Consider the following 15,545-nt stretch of genomic DNA (forward strand, 5'->3'; position numbering starts at 1 on the left):
TCTAATAATTCTATTCTAGGTATATAACCTGGAGAACACCTAAACCATGTATACCAGGAGACATGTACAAGAATGTTACGGAAATATTTCCTATAGCAAAAACAACTTTGTAAACAACACATGTCCATTAACAGGAGAATGGATACATAAAATACAATAAAATCATGCAGTGCAATACTATAAAACAGTGGAAATAAATTAAAACTATATGCATCAACATGGATGAATCTCAAAACTATAACTCAAAACGACAATATTAAATGAACAAAGTTGAAAAAGAACACATATAGAAATTGGAATCCCTGTACACTGCTGGGATATAAAATAGTGCAGCTACGATGAAACTCCACTAGAGTTATTAAAAGATTAAATGAAATAATGAAAAGAGAACATTCAGAACTGTGACTAGGACACTATATACATTTCTGTAGAAGTGACATTACTTTTTAAAACTTTCCTAGATTATTCTAACCCTCCTCTTGACCTACTTCCTCCTGGAAGATTTTGTCATTATCCTGAAAGAAAGATTAGAAAAATCCTTATCAGAAAGTAACTCTCAAAAATCCATTTGAATTTCTCCTTGTGTTTTGGTGTGCCTTATCACAAAGACCAAAAAAAGAAAGTTAAAGGTCAACCAAGACTTTTAAAAGCCAACCAAGAAGAAAGTTATTAAACAAGAAACCCTTCAAAATTACAAATATCATTAATGACAATCATTCTACTATTTTTAAGCAGATATATTCCAGAGTGCTTTGTAAACGAATAATATAATAGTACTATATACTCAACCTCAAGCAGAAATAAAGTTAACTATAATTCAAAAACTGAATTGTTCTTGCCTCCATGATCATTAGAACACCCAGATGGGTCAGACAAATAGTAATTATCAATTGGATTTTTGCTTCCCCTAACCATTCTCTGTTTTATATATCTTAAGTCCCTTAGAATAGGCCCCAAACTTGGCCTCAATTCTCCCAAAAGAAAAGGTATCCAACAAAGAAACCAGAGGAATGAACCGTAGTAAAAAGAAATACTGGACCAACTAAAGCCTGTAAGATGGCAAGACAGAGCAAAGCGTGCTAGATTCCAGGTTTATAAAGGAGTAATTTGCATGTTCTAGAAACTCACAAAACCATAAGTCACAAATCTATAAAGCACAAGGGATTCTTGTACACATTACCACTGAAATATTCCTCCACTCACCTTCCAAAATGTAGTTTAGGTTTATATTGCATTTCCAATCCAAAAGTACATTGTTAACACCTTAAGAAGCATATGGAAACCATTTCCCTGCCCTGTTCCTATATTAAAAATGTTTACTATAAGAGAAACAGATCTCTAAACCTAAACTTTACAACTTATTAAAACAGAAACTCTCAAACTTGATTTATCTACAAACATTCAGTTTTATTATGGAACTATAAGTCTCCACTCTTTCTCCATACTACCTGAAAACATTTCCTATTTCTTAAAGAACATTTATTCTCTCAATTTTTTGTTTCAAATTTCAACTGTAATATATTTGGAGTTCTAACATGTACATACTTAATACATTTTGTTTTTAATAATTAAATTATTAAACTGTATCAATAAACCTCTCCAGAATGAAATGTAAATAGTAGTCATATAATGAATGGTACTAACTACTCAGTGATTTATTATTTGTCCTAAATCTGAAAGTTTCTCAAAAAGATTTTGAAAAACAAGATAGGTACTCAAAAAGTGGTACACAGAGTACTCTGTATTATTTAACAGACACAATAATTTTATAGTAACTGAATTATCGTAAGATTTCACCAGAAACAAACACTGCGGGGGCAGGCGGGGAGGGGGAGATACTTTAAAAAATAATCAACTTTCTGGACTTCCCTGGTGGTTCAGTGATTAAGAATCTGCCTGCCAATGCAGGAAACACCAGTTCAATCCCTGGTCAGGGAAGATTCTACATGCCCTGGCAGAATCAAGCCCATGTGCCATTAACTACTGAGCCCACATTCTAGAGCCAACAAGTGGCAACTACTGAGCCTGTACAGCGTGACTACTGAAGCCCATGACGTGCCGAGAGCCATGAGCCACAAGAGAAGTCAGTGCAGTGAGAAGCCAGAGCACCAAACGGAAGAGTAGCCCCCACTCGCCGTAAGGAGAAAAAGCCGGCACGCAGCAACCAACACCCAGCAGGGTCAAAAACGCAATTAATTAAAAAATAATTTTTATTTTCAAGTTATATTTCTACTTTTGCATGTCAAAATTTTTAATATTTTTTCTAAGATTATGAGTTTTAAATTGTAGAGAGGCATAAAAGGATTTTACACTTAAAAGCTAGATTGAACTTCTGCTAAAATCACAGTCATAGTACTAATAAAGTTAAATTTTTTATCACAACACAGTACTTCATAGGTTAACAGAGGACAAGATTTTTATATTCAGTATTGATTTAACTAAACATAGAAGCCATCAGTAATGAAGTACTATGGTTATGCTTCAGTTTTCTAACAATCATCTTAATGTAAAGAATGCTCTATTTTTTTTTAATTTTTAAATATTTTCTGTCTGTTGTTTAGCTCTCCTGCTTTTTTAGCACTGGATATAATATCAGTCTGTTAAATTATATTCCAAACTGGCCACAACACTCTGAATTACTAGCTCTCTATATCATTTCCTACACTGTCCCCCTGGATCTCATCCAGACTGCCAACCCTCTGATATTTCCTTTTTCCTCTAAATACATCATACCCCTCTACACTATCTTTCATAATTGGTCTAAACCCCAAGACCCACCATTTCAGCTATTACCATTTGGTAACCTATTTACCTGCTTATTAACTGATATGTTCCCTGTCTTATCCAGAAAGAAGTTCACTGACTCTTCAAAATTCCATTTTTCACCTAACCATCAAAATTTCAAAAGTTAGGGCTTCACTGATACCTCAGTTGGTAAAGAATCCACCTGCAATGCAGGAGACCCCCGTTTGATTCCGGGGTTGGGAAGATACGCTAGAAAAAGGATAGACCACTCCAGTACTCTTGGGCTTCCCTTGTGGCTCAGCTGGTAAAGAATCAGCCTGCAATGTGGGAGACCTGGGTTCTATCCCTGGGTTGGGAAGATTCCCTGGAGAAGGTAAAGGCTACCCACTCCAGTATCCTGGCCTGGAGAATTTCATGGACTGTATAGTCCACAGGGCCGCAAAGAGTCGGACATGACTGAGCATAAGACTTTTTCAAAATCCCAAAAGTTAGAATTATCTTAGACAACACCTTCTTAATCTCATAGGCAAAAGAATCACCAAATACTTTCAATTTATCTCCTAAATCTATCTCAAATCTTCCTTACCTTCAATTCAACTCTAATACCTTAGTGAATGTCTTCACACTCCTTAATTCAACATAAAACAAGAGGCTAAAAGTAGGAGTTCTAAAATCAAATAACTTGATATTGTTTGTAATAAGCCTTATTTACTAGACTATTTGAAAGGTACTAAGCAGTACAAAGTCAGAAGACAATCAGCTTCCCTATCTGATAAACAGACAAGAGAAGATGCCTTAGCAATATCAGTCACTGCTGTTGTTGGTTAGTCGCTAAATCGTGTCCAACTCTTTTGCAACCCCATGGATTGTAGCCCGCCAGGCTCCTCTATCCGTGGGATTTCCCAAGGAAGAATGCTAGAATGGGTAGCCATTTCCTTCTCCGGAAGATCTTCCCAACCTAGGGTTCAAACCTGCATCTCCTGCTTGGCAGGCAGCTACTTTACCTCTGAGCCATTACCGTAGACTTAAACATACAATCATAAGGAAAAAGGAAAAATGTACTAACAAAATAGAGAGCTTCAACAGTATTGTACAATTTATGTGTATAAGTGTATAAACTTTATGTTTATCTTCTTTCTGAACTTTACTGCAATAAATACAACATACACATAAACTCTTCATTTTACATATAAACAATATTTTACATACATAGAGTAGGTAACAGATATATCATACCACGAACAATTCTTTCATAACACTATTAAGAGAGAATAATTAAGACAGGTTTAACAGCGTTAACAACTGAACATTAAAAGACAGTACTGTGTATAGCTAGCAAAACCAATCATTTGCCATTCTGGGCAATGAATCAAGAATCTCAAACTGTCACCAACACCTGCATTAAATGTAAACCCAGACAGTAAACAATTGTCATTGAAAAATAAATCCATGTGACTATATCTCCAGAGCATAAGCAAAACTATTTTACATGAAGCAAAACAGCTTATTAAATGACCCTATCCAAAGCAGTTCTTTGTTTTGACAATAAGCAATTTAATCATTTTTCCATCACTGAGGATCTAAAAGGTATGTTAAAATGTTATATTCTGCCAGGTGGATTAATATGGATGTATTAAACTATTCTTATACTAACACTGCTTCCTGGTCACTGTAATTCTAAATTACAGATAATGATAGGTTTAGGAAATTATTCTGCTCAATTACCACTCACCATAAATTCTGAGTTTTCTTTGCTTGATAACTAAGTACAAAAGCAGATGATACAACACATTCATAAACTGGAATTCTACCAAGTGAAAGCTGAAATCAGATAGCATTAAGGTCTACACCTTACTAAATCACAGTGGAGGCAAGCATACAAAATGCTTTATAGTCAAGGAAGATTAGACAAATCACTCAACCACTTTGTACCCTAGTTTACTCATCTATAAAATAAGAACATTGGCTAAACACTCTTCAAGATCTCTTCCAACAGAGAGTCTATGATTCCAAAAAATTAACACATATGCACATGCTGGAAAATAAATAGCCATTCCTCTGATTAGTCATTTAAAATGATACAGGCTGTAGCTGTTGCATTTACTAAACTACTAACCAACAATGCAGCAATGGCTATTTCACCCATAAGATAAATAATGGTTGTTCCCATTTGAAACTCAAATTTTCATTAGCACCAATGAGAACTGCTTATATTAACTCATTAGATTTTTTTTAACTACAACTTACTTTTTTTTTTTAAGTGTTTAACTGAGGAAAAATTGATTCGATCAGAGCAGCACCAAATCGGCAATAGCTAGGAGCACTCAAGGGAAACTTGTATAGTGAAAGTAAGGAAGCAAAGTAAGGAAATTATTGATTGGTTATAGTTTAAAGCCTAGTTGGTGTCTGTGATGGGCTGTCCTTAGGTTTCGATTTCTTCACATTGAAAGCTTAGGTTTTGGTTTGCTTAGTAGGTCACCAAAGCATTACAGCTACTTCAGTCTAATGGCTTGCTTGTTTACTTTCTTTAACTGAGGAAAAGGACAATCTGAATTTGCAAAGTTTCACTACTCAACAGCTTTAAATGAAAAATCTAGGGGGGCTTCCCTGGTGGTCCAGTGGCTAAGACTCTGTGCTTCAAATGCAAGGGGCCGGGGTTCAATTCCTGGTCAGAGAACTAGATCCCACATGCCTCAACTAACAGTGTAAGTTGCATGCTGCAGCTAAATATCCCACATGCAACAACTAAGACCTGGCACAGTCAAATAAATAAATAGTATTCAAAAATCTATTTTCTCAGCCATTAAAATCAAGAAATTGTATGACTTTATTCTTTTACTTTAAAAAGTCTGTATATGAGAATAAGCTATCTCTATACAGCAACTGATAAACTGAACTGCAAATTGGGCTAGAAGAAACATGTTTTGCATTCTTTATTTTGCTTATGAACAATACCACAGTTCCATAAAAAAAATTCTAGCCAAGTGTGATAGTCTCAATTTATTTTTTGGTGAAGCATACATAAAATTCAGAGAAAAACCACTTAAAGAATACCACAATCTAAAACTATTTTACCACAAAATGTCTTAAAATCCTTTCCAACATTCACTCTCTTGATAATCTATTTAAAATCAACTACAATCCATTATAAGGTAATGGAATAAAAAATCATAAATTTTCTCATGAAGATGAGAATTGCCCAGAAAGTTCACTAATTATATCAAGAATTCTTTAAGGTATCCCCCTAAGAATTAAGCATGAGATTTCTAACAAACAGATTATGGTCTCCCAGTTGATACTGCTACAAATTTCAAATCACTGACTCAAACTGAAACGGCAATTTGCTATGTCATAAAAGAGCAGATGATATTTATATAATAGGAAAAGGAGGGGGGAAATGAAGAAAAATAGAGTTAGAAATAGGGGGAAATGAGTATCTGATTTGAAAAAACAGAACAACAAAATGTTGTAACATATAAAGTACCAGAATTAGAATTTACCACCTCACAGATCTAGACAGTCTGATTTCACAGCTAGCCAGATATTAGTTCATATATACTAAAAATGTGAACCCACAAAAAAAGGTTAAATAACACATTTAAACTAAATTATTATTTACAAAACAAGAAATGAAAATCTATCCATAAAACCTTTAATTAGAGATATATTCAATAACCAAAGAAATATAATAGCCAGGGCAAAAGATATTATCATTCTGTAACTATGAATATGCTTGACACATAGTAGTAATCAATATTTGCTGAATGAAAGCAGCACTAACGATTTTAAAAGAACAATATAATCTGAAAAATAAATGTGCCCCTAAAAGGAAATATAATCTAAATAAAGTTCCATTGCCACTGTTTACTAAATGTTGTTGCTGTTGTTCAGTCACTAAGTCGCATCCAACTCTTCGCAACCCTGTGGACTGCAGCACGCCAGGCTTCTGTGTCCTTCACTATCTCCCAGAGTTTACTCAAATTTGTGTCCACTGAGTCGGGGATACCATCCAACCATCTCATCCTCTGTCGTTCCCTTCTCCTCCTGCCCTCAAACTTTCCCAGCATCAGGTCTTTATCAAGGAGATGGCTCTTCACATCAAGTGGCCAAAGTATTGGAACTTCAGCTTCAGTATCAGTCCTTCCAATGAATATTCAGGGTTGATTTCCTTTAGGATTGACTGGTTTGATCTCCTTGCTGTCCAAGGGACTTTCAAAAGAATCTTCTCAAGCACAATTTGAAAGCGTCAGTTCTTTGGTGCTCAGCCTTTTTTACGGTCCAACTCTCACATCAGTACATGACTACTAAAAACCCACAGCTTTGACTATACAGACCTTTGCCGGCAAAGTGATGTCTCTACTTTTTAATATGCTTTCTAGGATTGTCTTTGGAAAAAAAAGAAAATTGCTTTTCTTCCAAGGAGCAAGCAAAGCCAGCCCAGGATGGCAAAGTAGAAGGACATGCACTCATCTTCTCCTGTGAGAACACCAAATTCGCAACTAGCTGTTGAACAACCATCAACAAGAGGATGCTGGAACCCAGCAAAAAAGATATCCCACATCCAAGGACAAAGGAGAAGGCACAATGAGATGGTAGGAGGGAGGAATGCAATCACGTTAAAATCAAATCACAGGAGTTGGAGGGTAGGCCGGCAGGAATATTCAGCTTGTAGCCGACGGTAGCCATGTCGGCATCTGTGTTGTCCGTCATCTTGCGGTTTTTAGAAGAGTACTTGAGCACCACTCCTCAGCGTTTGAAGTTGTTGGACGCGTACCTCCTGTATATACAGCTGACTGGAGCGCTGCAATTTGGTTATTGTCTCCTCGTGGAGACCTTCCCCTTCAGCTCCTTCCTCTCGGGCTTCATCTCTAGTGTGGGGAGCTTCATCCTAGCGGTTTGTCTGAGAATACAGATCAACCCATAAAACAAGGCAGATTTCCAAGGCATCTCCCCAGAGCGAGCCTTTGCTGATTTTCTTTTTGCCAGTACCATCCTTCACCTTGTCGTCATGAACTTCGTTGGCTGAATCATTCCTGTTTACTTAACTGAGGAAGAGGAGACTAGAAGAATGTTCACTTTTTAATTTCCCCTGGATAAGAGCTCTTTGAGATGGCAGTTTACTGTACACATGGATTTTCTTCAGATTTATGCTTACTACCAACTCCTTGGGGTGCAGGTGGAGAGCCTAGAGAAGTTCCCTGCATTCCTTCTGAGCCAGAACAACTTTGTAATAAGCATTTGTTAGCACAGCCTCTGCCTTCCATGAAGTGTAACGTTTTTGCCTTCCAAATTAAAAAGTTCCATGCCAAAAAAGAAAAAAAAAAAAATCAAATCACATACCTGCTGGGGGAGCGACCCACAAAGTGGAGAACAATAATACCAAAGAAGTTCTTAGACTGCTGCCAAGATTCTAGGCCCCACATCAGACTTCCCAACCTGGGGATGCAACAAAGGGACTAGGAATCCCCAGGGAATCTGACTTTGAAGGACAGTGGGATTTGATTACAGAACTTCCACAGACCTGGGGGAAACAGACTCTTGGAGGATACAAACAAAACCTTGTGCACACCAGGACCCAGGGGAAAGGAGCAGTGAAATCACAGAGACGAAGCCAGACATGCCTATGAGTGTTTATTAAATACTATCACAAACTCTTCAGAGTTATGATATTATGAGCTCCTATCTTAGTGCTAGGGTTTCCCTGGTGGTTCAGAGAGTAAAGAATCGCCTGCAATACAGGAGACCCAGGTCTGATCTCTGGCTCAGAAACATCTCCTGGAGAAGGGAATGAATACCCACTCCTCTATCCCTAGGTGGAGAATCCCATGAACAGAGGAGCCAGGCAGACAAGAGTCTATGGGGTTGCAAAAAGTCGGACACAACTGAACGACTAAGCACATCTTAGTGCTAACAACGAAAAAGAAACAACTTGCAAATCTGGGGGAAAAAAAAAATTCCAAACTAAAGTAGCAAGTACTTACTTTTCCTTCAGTTATTAATGGCTACCAGGTAGATTACAGTTTTCACTCAGAAATCTGTTCAGAGTTGTGTGTGTGCTGTGTTTAGTCGCCCAGTTGTGTCTGACTCTTTGTGACCCCATGGACTCTATCCTACCAGGCTCTTCTGTCCAGGGGGATTCTCCAGGCAAGAATACTGGAGTGAGTTGCCATGCACCCCTCCAGGGGATCTTCCTAACCCAGGGATTGAACCCAGATCTCTCGCACTGCAGGCAGATTCTTTACCATCTGAGCCACCAAGCAGCCCAAGAATGCTGGAATGGATAGTCTATCCCTTCTCCAGGGGATCTTCCCAACCCAGGAATCAAACCAGGGTCTCCTACATTGCAGGTGGATTCTTTACCAGCTGAGCTATTAGGGAAGCAGATTACTCTCAATGTTGCCTTAGTTAGGACCCAAAATGCATTTTAATATTGTAATTTAAGGGCTAAGTAACTGTCAAACAATTACTAACTCTAGATAATTATGTGAACTTGATTAGAATCTTGGATATGGATAACCTTCTGCAACCTTCCCACCCTAATGTAACCCAGTTTATAGGCAAGAAAAAAAACTGTAAGTCAATACTTTGTTTTCACATTTTAAATTAAATAAATCATACAATCCATGCCAAAAAAAAAGGAGGAACTACATACCTTACATATATTTTTCAAAGATGTCACAGTTTATAAGCATCTAGGAAGGAAAAGTACAAGAGCCAAAAGATTTGAGGAAATTCATTTCCTTGAACTCAAAATGCAAAAATCTCGGGTTTTCTTTGTGCTCTTTTGGAGAACTTAACTAAAGCTGCTGTTGAATGAGTACCCAGACTGCCATCATGAAAATCAATAACACACCTGGTAAGAACACAAAAGAAATGGTTCACCTGTGAGGAATCTATTATCCTTTTAAAAAAACACAAGTCTGGTACTAGAGGGCACAATATACTTTCTACTGGACAAGAGGAGAATGATTTTTCCTCATACTGCTTTCCAGCTGTCCAAAGAGTAGATCTAATACTAATTGTAATATGACTCTTTTACGGAAATAAGATGTGGATAAAGTGGTTACAAACAATAGCTGTTTCATACAATTGTATTTCTAAATGCTTTCAGACTTTTAGTACTCAGAAATTAAACATTTTTAAACTATAATTCAACTCCTGCATTTGCTTAAAACATAAATATTAATTAAAAAGTGCCTTATATCTGTATTCTTACAGTCATACTGAAGACTCGCTACCAAATACAAACATGAAATGCAATAGGTATAACTCTGATCACAATGGATTAAAACCAATATGGTCTTTACAAAAGCTTCAGTGCTGCAAAGGTGAATGGGCAAACAGGCACTTTTATATACTATTGTAGGTAATTAATTACTATATTTAAAAAAAAATTTTTAAAGAGTCATGGAAATTTCATATTTTTAAATTTCCATCAAAAATTTTAGAGAAACATTCACACAAAATACATATTAAGTGCTAAAAAGATAAAGTAATTGAATTAGTTATCTGATACTGTGTAACAAAATACTCTCAAACTTAGCAGCTTAAAACAAAAACATTTATTAATCTCATATAGTTTGAGTGCCAGGAATCCAGTAGTAGCTTATTTGCCAAGGTGTTAGCTGGTCCAGTACTTTGGCCACCTCATGCGAAGAGGTGACTCATTGGAAAAGACTCTGATGCTGGGAGGGATTGGGGGCAGGAGGAGAAGGGGACGACAGAGGATGAGATGGCTGGATGGCATCACCAACTTGATGGACGTGAGTTTGAGTGAACTCCGGGAGATGGTGATGGACAGGGAGGCCTGGCGTGCTGCGATTCATGGGGTCGCAGACAGTCGGACACGACTGAGTGACTGAACTGAACTAGCTGGTCATCTGAAGACACGACTAGGAAGAATCCATATCCAAGATGGTTCACTCACACGGCAGCTGCCAGAAGGCCTCAGTCTCTCACTACATGGGCCTTTACATATGGCTGCTTACAACACAAACTATTATTCCCCAGAGCAAGTGGTCCATGAGAAAGCCTCAGTTCCTTTAAGAGCTAGCCTTAGAAGTGACAAATCATCACTTCTGCCATATTCTGTTGGTCACACAAGCAACTCTGGTACATGGGAAGAAATTACACAAGGCAGTGAATACCAGGAGTCAAGGAGCATTGGGAACACTCTTTAATGTGGTCTGTAACAGTGATAAACATACAGGCATATGGTTGATATGGTATTATATATGTGTAAAAATTCTTTGCCATTTCTCTCATCAAAAAGGTGAAGCTCGAGTTCCCCTCCTGCTGAATGTATGCTGCATTTAAGATTCCAACAAATAGGATATGGCAGAAATGGAAGTGCCAGACTTCCAGAGCTACTTTATAAGACATTGCCGCATCTGCCTCTCTCTTCTGAATTATTCACTCTAGGTGGGAAAAGTTACATATTATGATGATTAAAGAAACTCAGAAAAGGTCCATGTAGCAAATAATTCAGACCTCTAGCCAACAAACAGTGAAGAACTGACGACTCCTCACAAAAGCCAAGGAGTGAGCCTAGAAGTAGATGTTCCAGCCCCAGCGGAGCCTTCAGATAACTATAGTTCATCCACGAAAGTCTGGAAGCTGATCCTTCACCTGTAGTCTGGAGATGACTCCAGCCCTGTGAGATACCTTGAATCAGAGCCTCCCAGTTAAGCCACAAATGAATTCCTTTCTCACAGAAACCACGAGGTAATGTTTGTGCTTTTTAGGTAATAAATTTTGAAATAATTTGTTACAAAGAAATAGGTAGCTAACACACAGCACAACTGGTTTTTTGAGGTCAGAGTAATTCTAATACTAAACCCAACACAGTCATTAAAAAAAACAATTACAAGGTATCCAAAGATCCTTAACAAAATATGAGCAAGCTGAATCTAACAGTATATGAAAATAATATATGATGTCATGTTAGGGTTAAGGCCAGCAAGTAGAAAGTGTGTTAGTTGCTCAGTCAGGTCCCACTCTTTGCAACCCCATGTAGCCCTCCAGGATCCTCTGTCCAGGGAAGTCAGAAACACATATTGATTTAACACTCCAAGTTCAATCAATGTAATTCACCATATTACTAGAATAAAGGAGAAAAACAATATAGTTATTTCAACAGATTAAGGAAAATTGTTGATAGTATTCAAGTTAATTTATGGTATTAAAATAAAAGAAAAAAACTCTAAGCAAACTAGGAATAGTAAGGTACTTTCTCAAACTGTCAAGACAGCATCATATTTAATGATGAAAGACTAAATTGCATTCTCCCAAGATCTTTAAAAACAAAGCAAGAATACCCATTTTTCCCACTTCTATTCAGCATTATTGTAGAGCTTCCAGCACTATATTAAGGCTAAATAAATGAATAAAATAAAGATTGGAATGAAAGAATTAAAACAGCCCTATTTAAGGATGATAAGATTGGGAATTCCCTAAGGGTCAGTCTTTAGGGGCCTGTCCTTTCACTGCCCAGAGCACAGCTTCAATTCCTGGTTGGGGAACTAAGATCCCGCAAGCCATGTGATACAGCCAAAAATAAACTATTAAGTAAGTAAAATTTTTTTAAATACAGAGAAGGGACTCCCCTGATGGTCCAGTGGTTAAGAATCCGCCTTGCAGTGCAGGGAACACGGGTTTGATTCCTGGTCCAGGAAAATTCCACAGGCCTTAAGGCAACTAAGCCTGTGCGCCACAACTACTGAGCTCAGGTGCCACAGCTATTTGAAGTCTGCATGCTCCAGGGTGTGCAAGCCACAACTACTGAGTCCACTTGCTGCAACTACTGAAGCCCAGGTGCCTACGGCCCAATGCCCTGCAATAAGAGAAGCCACAGCAATGAGAAGCCTGCACGTGCAACAAAGAGCAGTCCCCACTTGCCACAACTAGAGAAAGCCCATCACAGCAACAAAGACTTAAGAGCAACCTAATTAATTAATTAATTGAAAATTTTTAAAATTTCAAGGATATATGATTGCTTATATAGAAAATCTCAGGGAATCTACAAACCTAGTAGAATAAACGAATTTAGTAATATTGAAGGATATAAATGTAATATACAAAATCAATTGTATTCCTGTATACTAGCGGCAAACAACTGGAAAGTGAAAAAAAATTTTAAATAACAAGTATATACTAGAACCAAAGAACACAAACTAGCTAGAAATAAATATAATAAAAGCTGTCCAAAACCTCTACACTGAAAACTACAAAATACTGCTGAACAAAATTAAAGAACTAAATAAAAAATATATCACTTTTAATTATTAGAATACTCAGTATTGTCAAAATGGTAATTCTCCCCACATTTAAACAATCCCAATCAATATTCCAGCACGCATTTTTAGAAAAGTTAACAAGCTAATTCTAAAAGTTATATAGAAATGCAGAGGACATAGAATAACCAAAGCAATTAAAAAAAGAAAAAAGTGGAGGACCACAAAGCTATAGTAATTAAAACACTCTGTAATGACAAAGATATCTACAAATAAATGGAAGAAAATAGAGGGTTCAGAAATGGACTTACATTTATTTAGTCAATTGATTTTTAACAAAAATGCTAACACAACCCAATGGAAAAATGAAAAGCATTTCAAGAAATGGTGCAAGACCAACTAGAGAGCCTTGTGCGGGATAAAAAACACTCAACTCACACCACACACAAAAGGTAACTCAATATGGATCACAGATACAAATGTAAAATCTAAAACCATAAAATTAAAGTTAAATATATGCCTACCACATAGCCCAGCCATGCCATTCCTAAGTATTTATGTAAGAGAAACAAAAACATATGTTTATACAAAGACTACATGAAAGTTCATAGAAGCTCTTTTGTAATACTATTGGAAACAAGTCAAGTGTCCATTAACTCATGAATGGAAAAACAAATCAGTATATCTACATGAATTTATGTATATAATTATATAATATATATAATAAAAAGGAATGAATCATTGACACACACAACATGGATGAATCTCAAAATAATTGAGTAAAAGAAGCGAGGCAAAAAATTAAGAATACAGACAGATTCTGGGTAAAATTAGTGCAAAAGTAACCTATACTGTGGTAAGAAAAAGCAGATCAGTTCTTGCCTGAGGATGGAAGTAGAGAAAAAAAAATGGATCACAAACGGTTCAAGAAAATTTGGGGAGTCACAGAAATATTTGCTATCTTAATTGTAATGATGCCTCCATGGATCCATGAAAGTGAAAGTGAAGTCACTCAGTTGTGTCTGACTCTTTGCGACCGCATGGACACCAGGCTCCTCCGTCCATGGTATTTTCTAGGCAAGAGTACTGGAGTGGGTTGCCTTTTCCTTCTACAGGAACTTCCCGACCCACGGATCGAACCCAGGTCTCCTGCATTGTAGACAGATGCTTTACTGTCTGAGCCACCAGGGAAGTCTCCCTAAATATACCCAAACTGATTAAATTACGTAATTTATGTGCAGTTTAATGAATGCCAATTCTACTTTGAGAAAGCTGGAAAAAAAAATAGAAAGAAAAAATATTGGTACTATCTACCAAAATTTTGAGCATTCTTTGGCATTGCCTTTCTTTGGGATTGGAATGAAAACTGACCTTTTCCAGTCCTGAGGCCACTGCTGAGTTTTCCAAATTTGTTGGCATATTGAGTGCAGCACTTTCACAGCATCATCTTCCAGGACTTGAAATAGCTCAACTGGAATTCCATTACCTCCACTAGCTTTGTTTGTAGTGATGTTTTCTAAGGCTAACTTCACTTCACATTCCAGGATGTCTGGCTCTAGGTGAGTGATCACACCATCGTGATTATCTTGGTCGTGAAAATCTTTTTTGTACAGTTCTTCTGTGTATTCTTGCCACCTCTTAATATCTTCTGCTTCTCTTAGGTCTATACCATTTCTGTCCTTTATCGAGTCCATCTTTGCATGAAATATTCCCTTGGTGTCTCTAATTTTCTTGAAGAGATCTCTAGTCTTTTCCATTCTGTTGTTTTCCTCTATTCCTTTGCATTGATCGCTGAGGAAAGCTTTCTTATCTCTCCTTGCTATTCTTTGGAACTCTGCATTCAGATGCTTATATCTTCCCTTTTCTCCTTTGCTTTTCGCTTCTCTTCTTTTCACAGCTATTTGTAAGGCCTCCCCAGATAGCCATTTTGCTTTTTTGGATTTCTTTTCCATGGGGATGGTCTTGATCCCTGTCTCCTGCACAATGTCATGAACCTCCATCCATAGTTCATCAGGCACTCTGTCTATTAGATCTAGTCCCTTAAATCTATTTCTCACTTCCACTGTATAATCATAAGGGATTTGATTTAGGTCCTACCTGAATGGTCTAGTGGTTTTCCCTACTTTCTTCAATTTAAGTCTGAATTTGGCAATAAGGAGTTCGTGATCTGAGCCACAATCAGGTCCCAGTCTTGTTTTTGCTGACTGTATAGAGCTTCTCCATCTTTGGCTGCAAAGAATATAATCAGTCTGGTTTTGGGGTTGACCATCTGGTGATGTCCATGGTTTTAGAAAAGGCAGAGGAACCAGAGATCAAATTGCCAACATCTATTGGATCATCGAAAAAGCAAGAGAGTTCCAGAAAAACATCTATTTCTGCTTTATTGACTATGCCAAAGCCTTTGACTCTGTGGACCACATTAAACTGTGGAAAATTGTGAAAGAGATGGGAATACCAGACCACCTAACCTGCCTCTTGAGAAATCTGTATGCAGGTCAGGAAGCAACAGGTAGAACTGGACATGGAACAACAGACTGGTTCCAAATAGGAAAAGGAGTGTGTCAAGGC

At 37.3% G+C, this 15,545-nt stretch overlaps 1 protein-coding gene and 1 pseudogene across 2 annotated transcripts in view; one reads left to right on the forward strand and one right to left on the reverse strand.

Annotated features, from left to right (window-relative positions):
* Positions 1-15,545, reverse strand: part of MNAT1 (MNAT1 component of CDK activating kinase) — a 215,615-nt gene that overhangs the window by 182,022 nt on the left and 18,048 nt on the right. The gene's annotated exons all lie outside the window — the stretch shown is intronic.
* Positions 7,430-7,771, forward strand: LOC138072318 (dolichyl-diphosphooligosaccharide--protein glycosyltransferase subunit DAD1 pseudogene; annotated as a pseudogene).

This window comes from Capricornis sumatraensis, chromosome 2, assembly GCF_032405125.1.
Source record: "Capricornis sumatraensis isolate serow.1 chromosome 2, serow.2, whole genome shotgun sequence".
Classification (NCBI taxonomy): domain Eukaryota; kingdom Metazoa; phylum Chordata; class Mammalia; order Artiodactyla; family Bovidae; genus Capricornis; species Capricornis sumatraensis.